The sequence below is a fragment of the Periplaneta americana genome, chromosome 1 (genome assembly GCF_040183065.1).
Source record: "Periplaneta americana isolate PAMFEO1 chromosome 1, P.americana_PAMFEO1_priV1, whole genome shotgun sequence".
NCBI lineage: Eukaryota > Metazoa > Arthropoda > Insecta > Blattodea > Blattidae > Periplaneta > Periplaneta americana.
This window is the reverse complement of record NC_091117.1, coordinates 197,858,294-197,881,257: the sequence shown is the minus strand read 5'-3', so window position 1 is coordinate 197,881,257 and position 22,964 is coordinate 197,858,294.

Here is a 22,964-nt window from a genome sequence, read left to right as displayed (position 1 = left end):
TATGGCATCAACTGTGAACAGCACCAGGGTTCGCCCTACTATCTACTGTAAGTAAAATCATCAGTTCAAACTTTAGACTTTTCATTTAACTAGCTCATCTTGGTACTTTAGAATTAACAGAAAATTTCATACTTTCTAAATCATTCAATCTCAATATTTAATAATTTATTTGTAGTAACTTGATATTGTATTAATAAACTTAGTAATAGTGAATTTCTACACTTGTGATTATTTTGAAAGCCTGCGATCACATTCTGAGTAGGAATCCCTCCTATCCATAAGCAAGAACAGTATAAAGTATAACGCAGTGTCTGATTCGTTTGTGTTATCTTGATGGAGATTATAACTCGCAATTATCTCAAAGATAAGCCATCCGCCCTTGTTGTGGCAAGTAGCATGACAAAACACTGGTGTCAGATATGGTATAATAAATACTGGTGTCAGAATTAGTATAACAAAACTTGGTGTCAGAAATGGGCACAACATTACTACGAGGGGATCCAGGAAATAACGACCGTTCGCGCATACCCGCCGCGCAGCTGACTCCCCTTCCTTGTTTGAAGGTCAACTGGCTTCCTTAACATGTGTTCTCATAATCTTGTGAGTACTGGTTGCAACAAGTCGCCATTGTGCATTTTGTGTTACTTCAAAATGAACGACGTGATTAATAATCCCGCCGACTGTGAGGTGAGGAGTGTGATTCGATTTTTGAATGCCCTACATTTGAAACCTGCAGAAATTTACCGGCAATTGAAAGAAGTGTATGGTGATACTGTAATGAATGAAAGAAATGTGAGAAAATGGTGCGAAATGTTCAACAATGGGCGAACAAATGTCCACGATGAAACTCGACCCGGACGCCCATCACTCATCATAGAAGACTGAAGACTAAAGTGAACGACAGAATCTTGCAAGACAGGCGCACATCACTCGACGAATTGAATATTGCCTTTCCTGACATTTGTCGTTCTTTGCTTGGTGAAATTGTGTCGCAAAATCTTGGCTACCACAAAATCTATGCACGATGGGTTCCACTGCAACTGAGTGACCAACACAGAACTCAGAGAATGGCCTCAGCATTGACATTCTTGATGCGATATCACACAGATGGAGACGCCTTTCTTGATCAAATTGTGACTGGTGATGAGACCTGGGTGTCTCACAACACCCCAGAGACCAACCGCCAATCACGTCAGTGGCATCGTCCCTCATCACCCAAGAAGCCGAGAAAATTCAAACAGATTCTCTCAACACAAAAAGTCATGGCTACTCTCTTTTGGGGTCGCAAAGATGTTCTTTTGCTGGATTTCATGCCAAAAGGCACTACGATCAATGCAAATCGTTATTGTGAGACTTTACGAAAACTACGGCGAGCCATCCAAAACAAGAGGCGAGGAATGCTTTCGAGAGGAGTTGTGCTTCTTCACGACAACGCCCGCCCGCACACTGCTGCTTGAACTCGAGAATTGCTGTATCATTTCGGTTGGGAAATCTTTGATCATCCGCCCTATAATCCAGACCTTGCTCCTAGCGATTTTCACCTTTTCACTAAGCTGAAAGACTTTCTGGGTGGTACGCGTTTTGGAAGTGATGAAGAGTTGAAGAAGACAGTGAACACTTCGATTAATGAACTGGCGGCAGAGGAGTATAACACGGGAATTCTAAAGCTAGTGAACAGATACGACAAATGTTTAAATGTAGGTGGTCATTATGTAGAGAAGTAAAGGAAGCTTCAGTTATCTAACAGACTTTGTTTTTTCAAATAAATTTATATATTTTTTAATTATTACAACAAAACGGTCCCTATTTTCTGGATCCCCCTCGTAACTATGTTACATTTTATTGATGAACGTTTTCGGCATACTATGCCATTATCAGATTTTGAAAAGTTATCTTTTATACATAGGCCTACTTAATATTATGCCACATTGGTTAAATGCAATATATAAATAACAAACAACGAAATCATGATTACACTAGTATTATAGGTGAACTTGTGATTAATGTGTCCTCAATCACCTGTTAATTGGACAATGTCATTATGTCATAATATGTTAAACACACAAAACAATAATTGAGTAAAACAGATCTATAAAACATTAAAACATTAAAATTTGAAACTTGATATAATTCTTCATAGAACAGATGTCATTTTCGTCGTTCGTTTTCTGTTTACATGTTGTGATGAAACAAGTTAGAAACAATTAGATAGCTTTGTTGGATGTTATCTAATATTAATATCATCGTACCTCAACTTGATTGTTAATATTAGAAATGCAACACTTGATATAATAGTCAAACAATCTACCATCCAACAAAGCTATCTAATATGTTCGAAAATATATAGAAATGGAACAGTTAAATGCGAGAGCTCACTATCTCCGAATTCAACGTGTGCAACCATAAAAAAGAGAGAAAAACGTTATCTTATATTTTGAACAATTAAGTAGGGGAGAGCCTACTGGATCAATATTGAAAGTTGTTCACTATCGAATATTAGATAGGACATTCATAATATTCACACATGTTATTTCTGTTACTACTGACAGCTGACAAATGTTACAACTTTACACTACCGATCTAGTTGTACAATGCAATTTCGGTCATTTACAGCTCTACTTATCTGATACTTCCTATGTTTCAAAATATGGTATAGAAATATGTCGTTAATTATGTTCCAAAATACGGTATACATTTGTTAAAATTCTCAGTAATGTAATGTAACTTTAATACATCTTCTAAATACTTATTTCATTGATATATTCATATTTATTTATTCATTTATTCATTTATTTTTTTATTTATTTATGTATTTACTTATTTATTTATCTATACTGGGAGAATTAAGGCCATAGGGCATTCCCTTACACGAGAGATGCTGCAGTTCTTCTTTGTCGTTAGCTGCAGGTCTCTTGGTTTCAGTACTTGGCTATGTAATATTTAATTTGTTCCGTAAATTAATATTTTCTGCAAATATCTTTTAAAATGTAATTAAAATAAAACAAGGTTCACTTCTGTTGTCAAAAAGCAAACTTGGGACTTCTAACATGTTCCATTACATACAGTACTTACATCTCTCGTGAATTTATTTTGTTTATTTCTACTACGTTTGTTTTACTTTATGTTCATATATTTCTGTAAATTCATTAATTACTTCGTTACATAGTCCCGTCAAAGCTTTGTACCGGTACTGTTAATGTTGTTTTTAAATTAAAGGCAGTTCTCCGAGAATGGGTCTCATAATTGCAGGTTATTGTACAAAACCAACGGACTATACACTACGTTGAATCTCGTGCTAGTGGAAGACCCTCTGATGGCCAATAAACCACGAAAGCTTTTATGTAAAGAAGAGAGAAACTTAAGCCCGTGGATTCGAGTGATTATCGCCACACGTACAGGTCGCATTAGAGGAGATGATGTCTGTCAGAAACAGGATGAAGGCAGCACTGAAACGTTCAGCACGATGTCATCTCCAACTGTTTCTACGCAGCCTCTTGCAAGCTTCAACGATTGACCGGTCGATAGCAAAACACAGGAGTTCGTACAACCAAACACAAGCTAAATTAAAGAACGCTGTAAAGCGCAACTACTTTGTGTTTTGAGAGTAATTCCTTATTGAAGGTATCAGGTAAATTCCTTAGAAAGAATCCAGTATAGGGCAGCTAAATTTGTTAAAGGTAAAAGTGAAGATGGAAACGAACGATAAAAGAACTTAAATGGGAAACTTTGGAAAACAGACGCAGGAAAACTAGAATAACATCACTGTATAGAGCACATCTAGGTCAGAAAGCATGGGTAGACATAACGGCTCGGTTAGAGAAGCCAACGTACTATGGTAGGAACGATCATGATTTTAAAATCAAATGTAGGAAACAGAAAACGGATGTAGGTAAATTCTCATTTTTAAATAGAACTATAAATGATTAGAATGACCTACCTGCAGCGGTCTTTGAGGGCTGTCCTTCCTTAAGGAGATTAAAAAAAACTTAAAAAGTTGTGTATAAAGTGCAAATTAAAATTAAGATGACATTTAACATTTAATTTTTTAAGGTGACATGTATTTATTTACCCTGAGAGTTATTCCCTTGGTTTGAATTGCAAATTATTTAAAAATAGCGTCTATGATGGTCTTAGACTAGAAATGTTTAGCTTAAATGTAGTCCTCTTTATAAGTATGCATAAGGGTGTAATTATTTGACTTATTTGAACTGTTGTATCAGTGAAGCGAGGTGAGTCAGTGAAGTTATGGTTTTACAGTGCAGTGAATAGTTCCGATCAGTGATAATTTATAGCGTCAATGAAATGTTCTATAGTGTCAGTGAAATGTGTTATAGGGTGTCAGTGAAATGTGTCCTAAAGTGTCAGTGAAATGTGTTATAGTGCCACTACAGTGAGTGAGATGAGAGTAAAGTGAAAGACTATTGACACTTATGTAGGGTCTATACATATGTAGGTTGTATTGTAAAATTAGGTTTTTTATGTTTTTTATTAATTGTAATTATTGTGTTATATTTTATTGTGTATTCTTATTGTACTGTGTATATAAATGTATTGTGTATTGTGTATTGCAAATTTTATTGTGCATTGTTTATGATTTTATTGTGTAGTGTTTATCATTTTATTGTGTATTGCTTATCATTTCTTTATTGTGTATTGTTTATATTGTGTATACCACTGCCACCGGATGCTTGCCACTTGCAGTGTAAATAAATACATACATACAACTATTTAAAGGGTTCAGAGCCATAGTGGGCCAAGCGCCATTTATTAAAAACGGAGAAAGAGAGGTTAAAGTTAAGTGAATTCCATAATTTAAGCATTTTTGATGCTATAGAATTTTATAATATGGGAATTCTGTGTGCATGAAATGTAGAAATACCTCAGATAAAACGTCTAGGACGTAGAAAAAATAGGTATAGAACTAGAAATCCGTTCCCTAGTAATAACAACAAAATTATAAATTCATGAAAGAATAGAAAACTTTAACTTCCTACATCGTTTGGTTTTCTTATTTTGTCAACAGATAGAAATAAATAAATTTCTGTGTATATTCTGATTAAATCTCAACTTAATAGTCTCGTAATATTATATTTTATTTCTATTTAATTCAATCCTTCTTATAGTTAGAATTTCTGCATTGCTTAAGCAAAGTACCTATTATGATTACACTATTTTCACAGCCGGTCTCCAACTTTCTCCTAGTATATTTTGCAGATGTTATGGGAAAACATTGCTCATTCATTTCGTGTATAAATACGTTTCAATTTTCCTCATTTTTTTCGTTAGATTATTTTTAAAATTCTTCTTTTAGTCTCCCATTAAATTACATAGCATTAATGTATTCTGTAAAATATATCTTTCCTTACTTACTTACTTCTTACTTACTTACTGGCTTTTAAGGAACCCGGAGGTTCATTGCCGCCCTCACATAAGCCCGCCATTGATCCCTATCCTGAGCAATTATATTTGTCACTGTTGCTCCAAGATATTTGAATTTTTCCACCTCTTCGAAGGATAAATCTCCAATTTTTATATTTCCATTTCGTACAATATTCTGGTCACGAGACATAATCATATACTTAGTCTTTTCGGAATTTACTTCCAACCCTATTGCTTTACTTGCTTCAACTAGAATTTCCGTGTTTTCCCTAATCGTTTGTGGATTTTTTCCTAACATATTCACACCATCCGCATAGACAAGAAGCTGATGTAACCCGTTCAATTCCAAACCCTCTGTGCTATCCTGAACTTTCCTAATGGCATATTCTAGAGCGAAGATAAAAAGTAGACGTGACAGTGCATATCCCAGCTTTAGCCCGCAGTGAATTGGAAAAGCATCAGATAGAAACTGGCCTATACAGACTCTGCTGTGTAACTTTCCTACAAATTTTATTTATTATAACTTGAAGTAGGTCTATAGGTCTATCGGGAGATCGTTAAGAAGTGAATGAAATATAACCTGGCGTAGTAAGTTGATGTCGGTGAATTCATTTGTATATGGTAGCGAGTCGTGGGATATAAAGACAAAAAAATAAACAACAAGGAAATGTAAATGTAACGTATTCCGTTAGCTTCTAGATACCGAGTTGATGATAGGAAAATATGGCAGCTTTGGAGTAGTAGTGGAATAGAAATGAAACAGGAAAACCAAGGTGACAGAAAATCATTACTACTGCGGCGAGCTGGGTGCCCCATTAAAGAGGTTACTTGGTTTGTATGCGAGGAGGCGAAGCCAAGAATATTGTTTGACCATAACCTTAGATATAACCTTAGTAGGGCGTTCGACTGTGTTAATCATAGTATTTTGCTTTCCAAACTTGAGAAGTATTGTATTCATGGTGCAGTTTTAAGATGGTTTTCATCATACCTGAGAGAAAGATGTCAATATGTTAAAATTGTACAGGAACATTATTTTATTTTTACTTCAATTTTTATTATACCTGAGTTTTTTAATGTACTTCACTCCCACCCCCTCTACTAGTAAACTTCCAACCGTTCTCCACACAGAACGAAGGGCGCGTACATGTAGTCGAGCAGTACTGAGTTAGTGAGTATAGTACGTTCTAGAAATATGTTCGCGTTTTCTAGTGACGAAAGAGCTTTCAATATTAAATCTTATTTTCGCACAGGTACTGTCGTCCGTTTGCCTCCGTCGCATCCCGGTTTCCCCCACCGGCTTCTGCTCGCCTCTCTGTAAAGGCTAGTAGCTGGGCTGTCTTAGCTCTTTTCTGAAAACATTAATTTCTGTTAAGAATTGGACGTCTACATAATATTATACAACTGTTTAAAATAACTTAAATAAAAGGGCATCGCTAAGGAATTAACTGTCACGTGATTTCCCCCTTTCTACGACCATGCGACAAAACCACTTGAATGGACAGTAGATAACATTTCTGAGTATTTTTATCTTTTCTGATCGGGCAGAAGTGAAGATTAAATTTACAGTACGTAAGGTACGCTTTTATAGAGTAGGTACAGAATTATTTCAACATGAGTTACTCGTACGAAGGACGAAACCGGTAATTGGAATTAGGTACAATAAGCTATAGTGCGATAATATGCACAAAAGAACTGAAGCCTGTATCGAAATGAACGGCCACCATTTTCAAAAATGTGTTTAAATATCCATATTATGATTATTTTTCAATTTAACTTCTTTCTCTATATTGTACGCTAATGTGCTGTAACAGTACAATATACACTGCATAATTAATACGTCCGAATGGATAGCTCAATTCGTGAGTAAAAACACTAGGTGTTAATACAGTACTGTATTTTGATTAAACAAAAACCCAATGCAAATTATCAATCTCAAAATTGCGATATTTCCTAGTTTACATAAATGGATAAACTACTTTTCTTCCCTCCTATACCTAGTAAAGTGATTTGTATTTTACGCCAGTATCATCGAACTACAGTCGTGGAAGGGGTAGCAAACGGTGCTCCCTATTTCAATCGTTAATAGAAAGGTAGAGCCAGGTTAATATTAAAAATAAAATGATGTCCCTTTAGAAAGAACAGATAAGTGTATGAAGGTTATGAAGGCCTACAAATGAAACTATACTGATATTGGTGTTGGTGTCCCTCAAGGCTCAATTTTGGGTCCTGTGTTATTTCTTTTATATGTAAGTAACGTGCCTATTTATTTAACAGAGTATTTTCTTACTATGTACGCTGGTGATACTACGACTATTGTGAGTGCTGAAAACTAAAAATAGCTTTAGAACACAAGTGTAATGGTTATTTTTATTTAAGGAGAAAAATTCGCTCAGGCGCCGGGGATCGAACCCGGGTCCTTGGTTCTACGTACCAAGCGCTCTGACCACTGAGCTACGCCGAATTCAATCCACAGTAACGGACCGAACCTTCCTGCTTCAGTGTTTCCCTTTGTGGCCTGACTCCAAGTTAGGCACGTATGTTGCACTTAACTGCGGAATCCCGGCCAAACAAGTCACTCAACTGAGTGCGCTCCTAATATAATGGCAGTTGACATTGGACATATGCCTAACGTGGAGTCAGGCCACAAAGGGAAACATTGAAGGAGGAGGGTTCGGTCCGGTGCTGGGGATTGAATTCGGCGTAGCTCAGTGGTCAGAGCGCTTGGTACGTAGAACCAAGGACCCGGGTTCGATCCCCGGCGCCGGAGCGAACTTTTCTCCTCAAATATTAATTGTCAATATTACAGATATTATTCTGTAGGACAAATTAATAAAACAATCTATAATACAAGTGTAATGAGTTGTTGAAGGATCTTAAATTATGGTTTACAAACAATATGCTTCATTTGAATATTAATAAACCTGCTTTATTCAATTTCACAATGTTCAAAACAAAAATTGAAAATATTTTAAACATTAGTAAGTGTTAACGAGCACCAAGTGTGCTAATCATATTCAACTAACTTTCTTGGCTTAACATTTGATGAACGTTTGAATTAGAAATTACACCGTTCACACCTAATTTAGAAAATGAATGTTGTCTGTTACCAAATTAGAAATTTGAAATCTTGTTTGTGTCATGGAACCATACAGTCCTTCTATTATGCTGAAGTAGAATAGAGATTTTCATATGGCATATGCTTCTGGGGGTCAAGTTCGGAGATGAGTGATGTTTTTATTGCTCAGAAGCATGTTGTGAGATGCATGGCAGGTTTTGATAATCGTACATCATGTAGGGAATATTTTAAGAGTTTTAATATTTTAACAGTTTATGCTTTATATAATTTTAAGCCTATGGAAGTAATACATTCTAATAAGAACCATTTTTTATCGAAATAGTGATTTTCATTATTATAACATTCTTTTTAAGGATAATTTTAATATTCCAGCATATCGATTGACAAGTTTCAACAAACCGCATATGGTCTATGGCTTAAACATATATAATGGTTTGCCTCATGAAATTAAAAATTCGAATGATTTAAGATATTTTAAAAGATACATCACTGCGGGCTAAAGCAGGGAGATGCACGATCACCTTCACTTTTTAACTTCGCTCTAGAATATGCCATTAGGAAAGTTCAGGATAACAGGCAGGGTTTGGAACTGAACGGGTTACATAAGCTTCTTGTATATGCGGATAACGTGAATATGTTAGGAGAAAATACACAAACGATTAGGGAAAACACGGAAATTTTACTTGAAGCAAGTAAAGCGATCGGTTTGGAAGTAAATCCCGAAAAGACAAAGTATATGATTATGTCTCGTGACCAGAATATTGAACGAAATAGAAATATACAAATTGGAGATTTATCCTTCGAAGAGGTGGAAAAATTAAAATATCTTGGAGCAACAGTAACAAATACAAATGACACTCGGAGGAAATTAAACGCAGAATAAATATGGGAAATGCGTGTTATTATTCGGTTGAGAAGCTCTTATCATCCAATCTGCTGTCCAAAAATCTGAAAGTTAGAATTTATAAAACAGTTATATTACCGGTTCTTCTGTATAGTTGTGAAACTTGGACTCTCACTCTGAGAGAGGAACATAGGTTAAGGGTGTTTCAGAATAAGGTGCTTAGGAAAATATAGGGGCTAAGCGGGATGAAGTTACAGGAGAATGGAGAAAGTTCCACAACACAGAACTGCACGCATTGTAATCTTCACCTGACATAATTAGGAACATTAAATCCAGACGTTTGAGATGGGCAGGGCATGTAGCACGTATGGGCGAATCCAGAAATGCATATAGAGTGTTAGTTGGGAGACCGGAGGGAAAAAGACCTTTAGGGAGGCCGAGACGTAGATGGGAGGATAATATTAAAATGGATTTGAGGGAGGTGGGGTATGATGATAGAGACTGGATTAATCTTGCACAGGATAGGGACCGATGGCGGGCTTATGTGAGGGCGGCGATGAACCTTCGGGTTCCTTAAATGCCATTTGTAAGTAAGTAAGTACATCAAAAGAATTTTAACAAACCTCTGTCCCTACAATTTAGATAAGGGCTGGGCACATTACGTGATTCTGAGAAATGAGCGCTGTTTACTTTAAAGAGCAATTCTCCCGAGCGGTGTGACGCTTGCATACTGTACCTCACTCACTGTCAGTGCAGTGGTTGACTCTGTAGTAGGATGGTGAACATTGAAGATGCATCCGCCTGAGCAGTTGTATGTCAGGCGAAAACCTAAATTATATTTTGAGATTGAACATGGCTAATTCATATGTTCCAAACATTGAACTGCTTCTGCAAATAAAACTATCTCATAAGTGTCGGAAAACAAACGCATAGTTACTTTGGTTATTGAGTTTCAAGAAGTTTTGTTTCAATAGAAAATATTTATTGATTTCAGATCGATAGAAGTAAGATTTTGTTACAATAGTTTATTCATGCAAAGGAAAAGTGTAAGACAATGTTTATTAATAATTTTGGTCTTGTGTTTCTGAATGAAATCCTTTATTACTAGGCCCTGGGGAAAAGTATTGCTATCGGCTTAGTATGCAACATTGCATACCTGCTTTGAGAGGGTTGGGGTAAATAACGATAGACAGCGTGACGCTGTCAGTAGTACAGTTTGGTTCATGAGAAATGAAGTAATACATGAAAGCCTCATTATTTGTGAGTCCTTTTGGCTAGTTTCCAGTGATTAGCTATGAAGCTTACAAAGTGCAATTCTAATTTAATCTCATTAAGAGACCTAGGTTAAATATTTCATTGCACTTGACATACTGGTAATAACATTATTTACATATTGAAGCGTTGCAATGAACTACAAATATCATTTTCAAATTTCTGAAAGAAAATCCCTTTCTGTTATCTGAGAGCAACGTTCTATACGTAGAAAATGTACGCTCCACATCTGCAGATACAACCGGAGCATATTAAAAATATTTCATATCACTACAGCTTATATTAACACTACTAGAAGAAAATTTGACAAAACATCAGCAATATTACTAAGGGTCTGGTATCCATAATTTGCGTCCAACATTGTCTTCAACTTTGCAGATACACGTTTCCCAACATCATTTTCAACGTGATACAAGTTACTAATAATATTTGTTACCAATTGTATTTGAGTCGAGAGTTCTGCACCAGATTCTTCTAAAGCTTCAATAGCAGCTGGCAAAAACCCAAAAGTTGACGTAATATGTATGTATGTATGTATGTATGTATGTATGTATGTATGCATTCACACTGCAATGGGTATATACCCGGTGGCAGTGGTAACTAATTACACTCAATAATGACAATAATAAACTTATTAATTAAAAATATAATTAATAATACTAATAATAATAATAACAACAACAACAACAACAACAACAGGGAATATACTAAATTAAATGAAACGATCACTTAAAATAATATTTGAAATATTCTAATTAGTATCTTAAAACTAAGATCGAACTAAAACCCACGAGTATATGTTCATATCTGCACAAGTACCTTTCAAATTACACTCATTTCGCTGTCAACTCACTCACTGCAATGGAACTACGACACATTTAACTGATTCTATCCTGATTTCACTACCGCTTCAAAAATATTTCACTGTTCAAATTCTTTGCACTGCCACTATAAACTATAAAGCTTCACTGACAGGAACACGTTTCACTTACACAGCACACTTCACTGACACGACATACTTCTTCACTGATACAACACACTTCACTGACACAACATAATTCTTCACTGATACAACACTTCAATAACAACATATCATTTACACCCTTTAACTACTGTGTATAAAAACCGTCTATTAGTAAGGTCCTCATGTTCAATGTCTGTATTATTAAAGAGTTCTTGAGAAACCTTGATTGCTGCGGCATCACTTGAAGGAAATGACTGAATCACGTTCTTTACAGATTCGAAATTGTCATACAAAACAGTTCATTACCAGGGATGGAAAACACATTTTCTACATATTGGGGAACATATTTCCTTGGTCCTTCTAACTTGCGTACTTTTGATCTAGGTATTCTGAAGACACGTGTCGACTGCTTTTGACTGCGTTGTACTAAGCTACGCCGGCACTACTACCTGCACAGTGATGCGTGCAAGAGTCCTCTGTTCATAAACATTAGCTATACTAACGTTTAACGTTTAACCAAAGGTCCCGGGTTCGATACCCGGCCCCGGAACAATTTTTCCCTCGAAATTATTCAAATTAACTTTACAGGGAGTTATTACTGAAAGCTTAATTTGCATTAGCTATACTACATCGTGCGTTTCCCTGTAAGCAATACTTTCTCCGGGGTCTATTTATTATATATATTTGTATTATTAATTCCATTATGTAATTGTTAAAGCACTGTGAATATAGATTGTGTAAATAAGCCTATTGATTTGTGTGTGTGCGTGGTTGTGTGTAGTGTGTGTAGAGCGAAGTTTATTTCATTAAATTAATAAAAGTGTTATAAAGTTTGTACAGTACAATGGATTGATGTAATATCCTTATAAACTATTATGTACTCACAGACTGAATGACTAGAACAACCGTGGCTCTTGTTATATTAATGCAGGGAAGGTAGCTGTAATGCGAGTCCGCCACTGCGTGAGCGTTCTGCTCCGGCTTGGAATTGAAGTGCCTTGCGGAGCGAGAGCAGCTCTGGCCGGCTACACGGAGCCGCTCTCATGCCCGGCTCTGATTTAGATGAAATACGTGTGGGTTTACATTGGTACTGATTTATTGTATTTTTACCTATTTTAATTATTGTTTTCTCTTTCTCCCTCTTTGACAAGTCCTATGGTTTTAACTCTTTTATGGACAAATAAAAATGAAATGAAATGAAATAATTTTATATAAGATCATTGCATAAATCAGGGACCGTCAAGTGACTACACTCTCGTGCGTACGTACAAACCCTCAAACCCTGACGTACGGCTGCGGGCAAGGGTAGCTGCTTCCACAGTGGCGGAGCTAAGAACTTGTATGTGAACCAAATTTGTGATAAGAATGTAAATTAATTTCAGCTTTTAATTGAAGCACGCTTTCACTGTTAATTGCACTATACTGAAAAACAGTACTCTATACAATTTTGTACAGTTAACTATATACGAAACAAATTTTTGTATGTTTGCACAATAATGAAACAAAACAAAATATACACTTTTATACAGATTAATATACTGTTTGTCTTCTTCTCATTGCTATACAATTCAATTAAAAAAATAAAACAACAGTACAAACGTTGTTATTCAAATACAATTCTCTAATAATAGTGCTTTTTCTTAAACATCAGAGATCCGCTGCGATTTTTGCAGTTTTCTGTTAGTAAGCAGCTATTTAATTCTCGGAGCTATTGTTTTAGTACCAGCCAATCGCAAACATGCTTTCAATTGTTCATCACTTAGTTGTTTCTGTGACGTGACTTTGTAAACTTCATTAAACAAAACAGTGTTTCGCATACGTTGGTTGTCCCGAACATTTACAACGTTCTTGCAGCAAGATTGTACTGTTTAGAAAACCTTTCTCGTGGAAAACAAGTATAGAAATGGTTAATACTTTTTCTGTTTTGATACTTATCCTTTAGCTCAATATCGCTTTGTAAATCAAGTATTTCTAATTGTAGTTCAGCAGGAATATCCAGGACACTCACTGAAAAAGATATTGCAAATATCTTAAATTGTTGTTCAAGATCTGTAATATCCTCAAATCTACGTTCGAAACTTCGCACAATTGTTGCATTATTCTTATGTATTCTTCCATGTCCAAGGCTTCTAACAGGTTTCCCATGTACATCCATAAATAAGGCAGTTTAATTTCTAAGTGCGAGAAAACGTTCCAGAATTTTTCGACTTCACCACCGTACCTCGGTATGGTACAGTAAATCCCCATACTGTTAATACCATCAAGCAGTGCCCTGAACTCCCAGTGATTGAGTCCTTTAGACCTTACGAAATTAATTGTTCGCATAACAACATCCATTACATTGCTAAGGTTCATGTTTTTAGCACATAAATATTCCTGGTGCAAAATGCAGTGCACAGGTGCCCCCAAGCGACCTCGATAGGTTCCACCACTGATAGACTGCAGTGTACAAGTGTACTGCCCGCAGTGGAAGCCGTAAGTAGGCCTGTACGCCCTCTCGCGATCTTGACTCGACTTGGCGGAGTCTGGCATAAATTATTTAATAAAGTGTAAGATACAGATAAATACAATGACAAAATATTTCATTTAACGTAATAAAAGCTGTATTGAGCAATTGCAAGCGCAATTCTTGTAAACTATTCGAAAGTACATAAATAATGCATTCATAGATTTTATTTTTGATGTATAACAATATGAATTAAAATTGCCCCATAAGATACAATACATTTTCTTATATGAGTATGTGTGTGTGGAATTTTGGAATTATTGCAAAAGTTATCCGTAAATATGAGGGCTGAACTTCAGCAGTTTATTTTTGATGTATAACAATATGAATTAAAATTGCCCCATAAGATACAATACATTTTCTTATATGAGTATGTGTGTGTGGAATTTTGGAATTATTGCAAAAGTTATCCGTAAATATGAGGGCTGAACTTCAGCAGTTTATTTTTGATGTATAACAATATGAATTAAAATTGCCCCATAAGATACAATACATTTTCTTATATGAGTATGCGTGTGTGTGGAATTTTGGAATTATTGCAAAAGTTATCCGTAAATATGAGGGCTGAACTTCAGCAGTTTATTTTTGATGTATAACAATATGAATTAAAATTGCCCCATAAGATACAATACATTTTCTTATATGAGTATGTGTGTGTGGAATTTTGGAATTATTGCAAAAGTTATCCGTAAATATGAGGGCTGAACTTCAGCAGTTTATTTTTGATGTATAACAATATGAATTAAAATTGCCCCATAAGATACAATACATTTTCTTATATGAGTATGTGTGTGTGGAATTTTGGAATTATTGCAAAAGTTATCCGTAAATATGAGGGCTGAACTTCAGCAGTTCAACAGTAGCAGACAAAACCCTGGGTTGTTAGACGATTCAACCTTAACGAGTTCCCAAGTGCGAGTGTGATCTCTCTCCAGACCGCATTTGCCTAATTCATCCCCAGGCATTAATGGGATAAAGGTGAGAGGGCAAGAAAGTTAGGGTGCAGAAAGGGAACAAGAGCCCATAAAGTAAGATAAGAACAACTGACATACTCTGGAATAAGTGAGGAAACAATGGGGAAGAAGGGGTAACAATGGAACAAGAATGATAGGAAAGATACACAATCGAGGAAAGAGAAATATAGAAAGGAATATTATACCAGAAGAAAATGAACGCAATTCGAAATATGTTACAATATTATTAGTGCGATGAAATTAAACTTCCTTAAGGGGTTAGGTGCAGCTTACTGCAGTAAAATTTTTGAAAATATTTGACATTTTTTTCCTCCATTACTGTATCTTGTACAATAATGAAGTCCAAACCTGTGGAGTAACGGTTAGTGCGTCTGGCCGCGAACCAGGTGGCCCGGGTTCGATTTCCGGTAGGGACAAGTTACCTGGTTGAGGTTTTCTCCGGGGTTTTCCCTCAACCCAGTATGAGCAAATGCTGGGTAACTTTCGGTACTGGACCCCGGACTCATTTCACCGGCATTATCACCGTCATTTCATTCAGACGCTAAGTAACCTGAGATGTTGATAAAGCGTCGTAAAATAACCTACCAAAAAAACAGTAATGAAAATTGGTATGTGTAAAAACTGTCCTTCTGTTACATGGAAAAAAATATTTTTACGATTAAAAAATTTTTTTTTTTCAAAATTTTAAATGGCGGCAGTTTACTTTGTAGTGATGAAGCGTTTCCCTAATAACTCATAAACTTGTTAACTTTTTCATGTTCTCTCTCTTTTATTTTATTGCTGAAACTCATGTTTACAATATCATGCTCTTTCAACTATATTCCTTAATAAGTAATATATATATTTTTTTTATTTTGTGTTAGAAGAATTTGACCATTTTTAAAAATGAATTTATTTTTATCAATCTATCAAAGGCAGAAAAGTGATCTTGCATCATATTTTAGATATAACATGCATAAATACATACAAAAAATTTCATCACAGGATGTAGGAAAGGCTTCATCACTGCACAGTGAACTGAATTCTGAAAAAAAATGTAAGTGATTTTTTAAATTGCAAATATATATATATATATATATATATATATATATATATATTTTTTTTTTTTTCATATAGCAGAAGGACAGTGTTTTACACATACTTATTTTCATTATTGTATGAGATACAGTAATGGAGGAAATAAATGTTGAATATTTACAAAATTTTACTGCTGTAAGCTGTACCTAAGCCCTTAAATATAAGGGCTTCGGCCATCATTTGCGCATAGTAAGAATAGTTTTCAAGGTATTTTTCCGGAAGTACATTCCAAATTTATTCCAGTGTAACGTCTCCTAGCGTAACGAAAATGTCTGTATCTTTTCACAGTTGACTGTGGATATGTCTTAAATAAAGCTGCCAGCTGGGACAATGTACGACCTAGTAAGGTAATTAATTGTATATTATACATCGGTAATTCCGTTATTCTGAATTGTTGTCAATTCAAAGTTGCTCATATTCTCACAAACCACAGTCACTGGCAATGTTCCTACATTGTCATACTAGTAAATTCCGAAGATATTAAATCATTTTGGCATACAGTACCCACAATTACTCTCAAACCTAGTTTTCTTACGTTTCAATTCGAATATAATTTTGACATCCCTTGGGTCTCAACGGCAACACTGTAAAATCGACCATAGCCTAAAACTGAAGTGGATCATGGGACATAGTTTTGAGATAATAGGACTTGAAGTTAACTTTCTCTAGTGGATTATCTAATTTGATTAGCAATAATTTTATTGTTCCATTCTCAAATTCTAGATTTATGAAATATAAACAATTGTGATGTTAATTAATTCAACTTCAGATAATCAGAAACTGAATTATCTCAAGTTATGAAAATTTGTGACTTGATCCACTTTAACTCTGAACGCCTCATATATCAAGGATCGAATGCAATATACTAATTGAATTAATTAATCAGGTTATGCGTTAGGAAGTAAAGAAATACGCAATTACGTCAGCACTCCTCAAACTGTACCAGTCAGAGTTAGATAGATAAATTGATAAGTGCATTTATTGATGCATAATAGTAATATACGTTACAAGAGCGGTATGTTGACGTTTTCATGGTCGAGGAAAAGATTGAAAAAGCGAAACGTAGTTGAGTTTTTTTAATTTCCGAGAACATGAAAACAAACATACCGCTCGTGAATCGTACATTATTTTGTGCGAAGATCGTTTATTACATACCTGAAAGACGAATTTCTAATTAGTTGCAATGAAATCTCCATGTTGGTTTCTGTTTAATGACGGCAACTTCGGAAAACCAAAATATCTTTCTTCAACATTGTTGCTATAAAATGTTTTCTGTGTTTACTATACTCCAGCAGGCCGTGATATACGTCTGTCTTTTTTTCCCCCCAGTCTATAAATGCGAACTTAAAACAAACGGTAAGGTTATGTAATGATTTATTTTTCATTTCAATATTTTAACAATATTATTTATATAACATATTGCAGTAATAACATCAGCATCTGGAATCTTGTTGATTTTTTCACGGCTTCCTTAATGTTACTTGTATCAGAAATGCAATAAGTTTCGTGGAGTAGTAGATTTTACTTAATTTTTGCAAATATTTAAAAACAATAATTAACATTGCAATTTAGGTGAAATTGCAGTGGTAAGTTTCCAATTTATAATTATTACTATGTTAAACGTCTCTAAAAATAATATGTTAAAAGCCTAAAGCAGTAAAATGAATGTCGCGCTTAAGCGGTAAGAAGAGGGAAATTGTTATGTGTGTTACGTTGGGAATACTGAATGTGGTATTTCACACATACCGCGTATTGGTTCTGTGCGGAAAACAAGCAAATACGCACGATCTCGCACAATAAATTATACAAACTCATGTACACAAGATCCTTCGCACGAGCCCTTGCGGCCATTCGTGCTATAACTATGCACAGTTTGAATCTTCAAAACGAAAATAATACCTACTAATAATAAATAAGGAGCGGATTCCTATGTAATTAAATATTATTTTTGGGTGTGATAAAACACAATTAACAAAGTTAAAAATTCCGAACATGAAGTTTCAAGTTTAAAACCCGAATTCTATTTCACATAAAAACACATATATTCATAAAAAAATTTTGTAAATACATATTTTCAGGAAATCTATTATAAACACATAAATCTTGGAGTTTTTTTTACTTAACTAATGTTTTACAAGAACTTTTATACATTTTAAAAATAATTCAATTATGTCACTCAGAAGTACGTTATCTTATTAAGAATTCTTGGTTGCTTCGTGTTTCTAAGCGCTCTGTGATGTATCCGAGATCCATTTTTGTAATAGTATCGCCTCAAGTTCTGAGAACTGCTAGGCAGTATATCAGTGTTATTATTAGACAATAAATTAACATGGACAAGGAGGAGAGATTTTGCAACACATAATTAGGAATGTTTATTGTTGCTGAAGATGATTTCATTCCACGCTTTCTTTGTGAAACACAACAGATAAGAGCTCGGGTATGAACATTATTTAATTTCAACAAATCTCTCGCCTCTCGCTCATGTCCATCAAATAAGGCAATACGTCTTGTTGTGATTCCCTGTTATTGGGCTTCGTCAATCGATATCCTTCAACATATACTGAAAAATGGTTGTTCAAAAAACGATTTGGCTTTTCTGTTAGCAAATCTAAGTTTTCTGTGTGACTCCATAAAAAAACTCGAAACATCCAAAAACCTGTTGTCTGAAACAGGGAGGTGCGTGCCGTGGAAATTAAACTAGACTCGCTACCAGGTTCAGAAGTACAAGTACTAGGGGACAAATTCCAGAATGTGTTTGGGAAAAACAGAGGATATAAAAAAATGTGTAAAGTTGCTCAAGTATTGGAGGATGTGCCTGTAGGTGAAATTGACGGTGTTTGTGTTTGTGACATTCCTCTCTGTAAATATGCACGTCTGACGTCCTGTGATGTGGAAAGATCGTTTTTACAGTATAAGTCGTTGTTCAGAGATAATCGGCATGCATTTGTGATGGAGAATTTGGAGATGACCTTTGTTGTTCACTGCAATTCTCTGCCAACTACTAGCACTCAAGTGTGGTTGGTGAGTACCTAGTAACATTTTTTTTCAAGCTAAGTAAGGTATTTTTGTCATATTAAAACAAAATATATTTTTTTTATTTTGAGCAAATATTTTCGTACATTTTAGCACATAAGAAATAAATAAATTTAAAATTTTTAGCACATAAAATCCGCTCCCTAATAATAAAGTAGTAAAACAATAGTTATTATTATTACTACCGTTATCTACAAATAATGCCCATGGCTTGTCAGTATATCTTTTCATTAATAATCTTCCTCGTATGTAATCGTGAAAACTTTGTAACTAATTCAACAGTTCATAACATAAATACACGTCAAAAAAATAACTTTCATACTCCATTGGCAAGTCTATCGTGTTATCAAAAAGGAGTGCGTTATATGGCAGTAAAAAGTTTTAATAGCCTCCCTATCGATATAAAAAATGAAACTCAAAACATAAAATTATTTAGGGCCAAATTAAAGAAGTACCTCATTTTTCACGCCTTCTATTCTGTAGGTGAATACATGACATTCAATAACACTTCATGAAATTGATACTAAAACTATGTGTTGTACTAGTAGACAATATTGTAAATCTCGTCTGTATATATTTCATCTAGACTGTGACTATAAATTAAGATTTTATAATAGTATTAAGTTTTTTTGACTTGTTTCATATTCTAGCTGTAAGCATGTATGAATACCATGGAATGTTAATAAATACAATACAATACAATACAATCATTAATGATCAAGCTGAGTCGCTTATGTTATGCTTTTCGAGTCCTTGCGAAGATATCATCCATGGAACTTTTAATATCAGTCTATTTTGGATATGTTCATTCAATACTATCATATGGCATTATTACTTGGGGATCTTCTCCAAAAGTGGCACAAGTCCTCAAATTGCAGTAAAGAATACTCAAAATCATAAAAAAAAAGTTCCTATTCGGGCTGAAAGTATAAAAATTTTCAGAGAACTAAAAATCTTACTTGTACCCTGCATATATATTTTAGAAACAGTGTGCTATATTCATCAAAACATAGATTCCTTTAAAACAAATTCAACCTATCATGAGTATAACACCAGAACATCCCAAAACATATATCTGAATTACCACAGGCTTACCAGAAGTCTTAACAGCATATCACATAGAGGCAGCAATTTATATAATAAACTTCCACAGAAAATGAAAGAACTTGACATAAGAAAATTAAAAAAACGGGTAAAGAACATTTTATTAACATATATGCCATTTTGCACAAATGAATATCTAAATTTAAAATTTTAGTATTTAACGTTTCTTGACACTGCCCTTGACCAGTTATGTTTCAGGTAACTCAGAGTTGAAGAAAAGACAGGGAAAAGCAAAAAGAGAAGATACTAGATAGAACAGTGGAGACTGAAGATCAAGCTTGTCATATATATATATATATATATATATGTATATATATATATATATATATATTCTTTTTTTCTTTTTTTGCATGTCACGTAATATTAAACTGTTAAATTTATTTAGAATTAAGTCTATTTTGTATTATATTGTGTGTTATGTCATTTTTCTTGTGTACTGACGACGCCATGAATGCTTGTAATTCTATTCGGCTAATAAAGATCTAATCTAATCTAATCTAATCACAATTGCAACTAATCTAACTTCAGACCAAATTTCACAAAAATATTAAAAATAAAATAAATGTAAGATATGAAAAAAACAAAACACACAGTGAGACATATATATATATATATATATATATATATATATATACACCAAATAACCCAACTAATAAATATAAAGGTAATACATAAAAAAAACCATACACACGCAATAAAATACAAATAGAAAAAAAGACAATAAATACAAAAAGAACATTATCCCCTAATTACCTCATTCGCTCAGTGTTAATACTACTCATTACAACACTAATAAATAACTCTTTCCCTTATTTCCTCGGCTCCCTCCCCCTAGGCCAGTTCCACCCTCAACTGTCGAACTCTTGTCATAAATTTTCCCACACTGTCACAGAATTTAACGTTATTTAATATATCTTATGTTGCTAAGTGCCCTCTGCTGAATGTAATGAAGGACTCTGGCAGGAATCGTTTCCTCAGAGCTTCTGTGGCTTCACACTCCGATAAAATATGCTGTGATGTCTCGCCTCTACCGCAAAGAGGACATATTCTCGCTCCCTCTTCGTTGACAATTACCAGTCAGACTTACATAACTTCTTGTGTTGACTTCTTTGATTCAAGAGTGTAACTATTCGAACCCTAGTCAGTTTGTACTTGCCAGTGCAACTACGTATCTTGTTGTGTTGGCAGATAGAGATCTTCTAGCTTACTTCTCATCAAATGCTGCAAGTGATCTTCATCATATCCAGTTTGTGGTTGTATTTCCCATGTTTCCACCGGCATCTTTTGTCTTTATATACATTTTTTTTGCCGAACTCCTTGTATCAATGTGGTAAGGGAATGTCTCTTTGTGTGTAATCCCGACTTCATTTATTTTTCTTTATCCGCCGACCGAAAGTGTCGTTCTGTACTAGTATTGAAAGAGAGCACACGTCATTTGTAGCGCTTTTGAGATGTCTTTGAGACGGCACCTTTGGCTTTTACTACAGAATTCTAAATTGTTCCTGATCATACTACGATCTGATAGTGTGGACTTAAAATTATTCTCGTTAAGTGTTCAGCGTTTTTCAAAAGTGACGCGTAATTGCAATGAAATATGAATGACGTGATTTTGGACAATATCTTGTAGCCTATTTAGTAATTAATATTTTTCTTCTCTTCTTCTTCCTGTTTAGGCCAAAAAAACATCTTCCTAAGCAAAAATTGATCGCTCCATCTTCATCGCGGTCGTTCCACAGCTTGTGTACTAGTCTGTAAAATAAAGGCCTGTTTTGAATATCTTGAGAGCTTCATTAGTATTACATGGTCTTTTCACTGTTTTTGATATCTTATCATACCTTCAATTATTTTGCCTTCACCTAGCTCTTTCCTTAATCTGTACTTGTCATCTATCTCTTCTTGTAACTCCTTACATGGCTCTTAAGAATCCCAGTTATGCGGCTTCTAATCTTTTCTTGTCTCCTGTTCGTAGGGTCTATGTTTCACCGGAATACATTAGAACATGTTTCGATATAATTTTATATATACGTAGTTTAACATATTTTTGTATAGGGGAAACCTGTGTAAAACGGCCACCTTAATTTTAAGTGTTACTTTACACAACTTTCGGTATGCTCAAGAGTCTAAATTTAAAGGTGTGAGTTGTATATCATCCAAGGACAGTGATATGGTATTTTTTAAATTTTGAAAAAATATATATGTTGTCGAAATTAAAATTTTTCAGAAGTGTAATAATGGCCGTTTTACAATGGCATCTGTGTAAAACGGCCCAGTGTATATTATGCTAGAAAAAATATGATAGAAAACATATTCAGTTGAAAAATACATATAGTTACACGATATTATTTATTATCGTGAAAGTGGAACATGTTAATCTAATTAACTAAGATCATATAATTGAAAAGAAAGCATTAATATGGTATCAATTATAACATGAATTAGGACATTTAAATTTAATAGTCTAGCGATACAAACCGCAGGTGAAATCATCATCTGCTACAGGATCAAGTCCAGGAAACTCTTCATGAGCCCATTTCATGCACGACATACAGCGAGCCCATCCTTCACCACTACCTGAAATGGAGTGGATATTTTCAGCATCTTCCTCATCGTCTAAATTCTCTTCGCTACTTGTAATTTCAATGTTCTTAGTATTCTTCTTTTCCAAAATTATTTTATGATACATGTTGCTTTTTCTAACTATTTTCTTGAACCTGGCTGCTTCAGCTTTCTCTTTT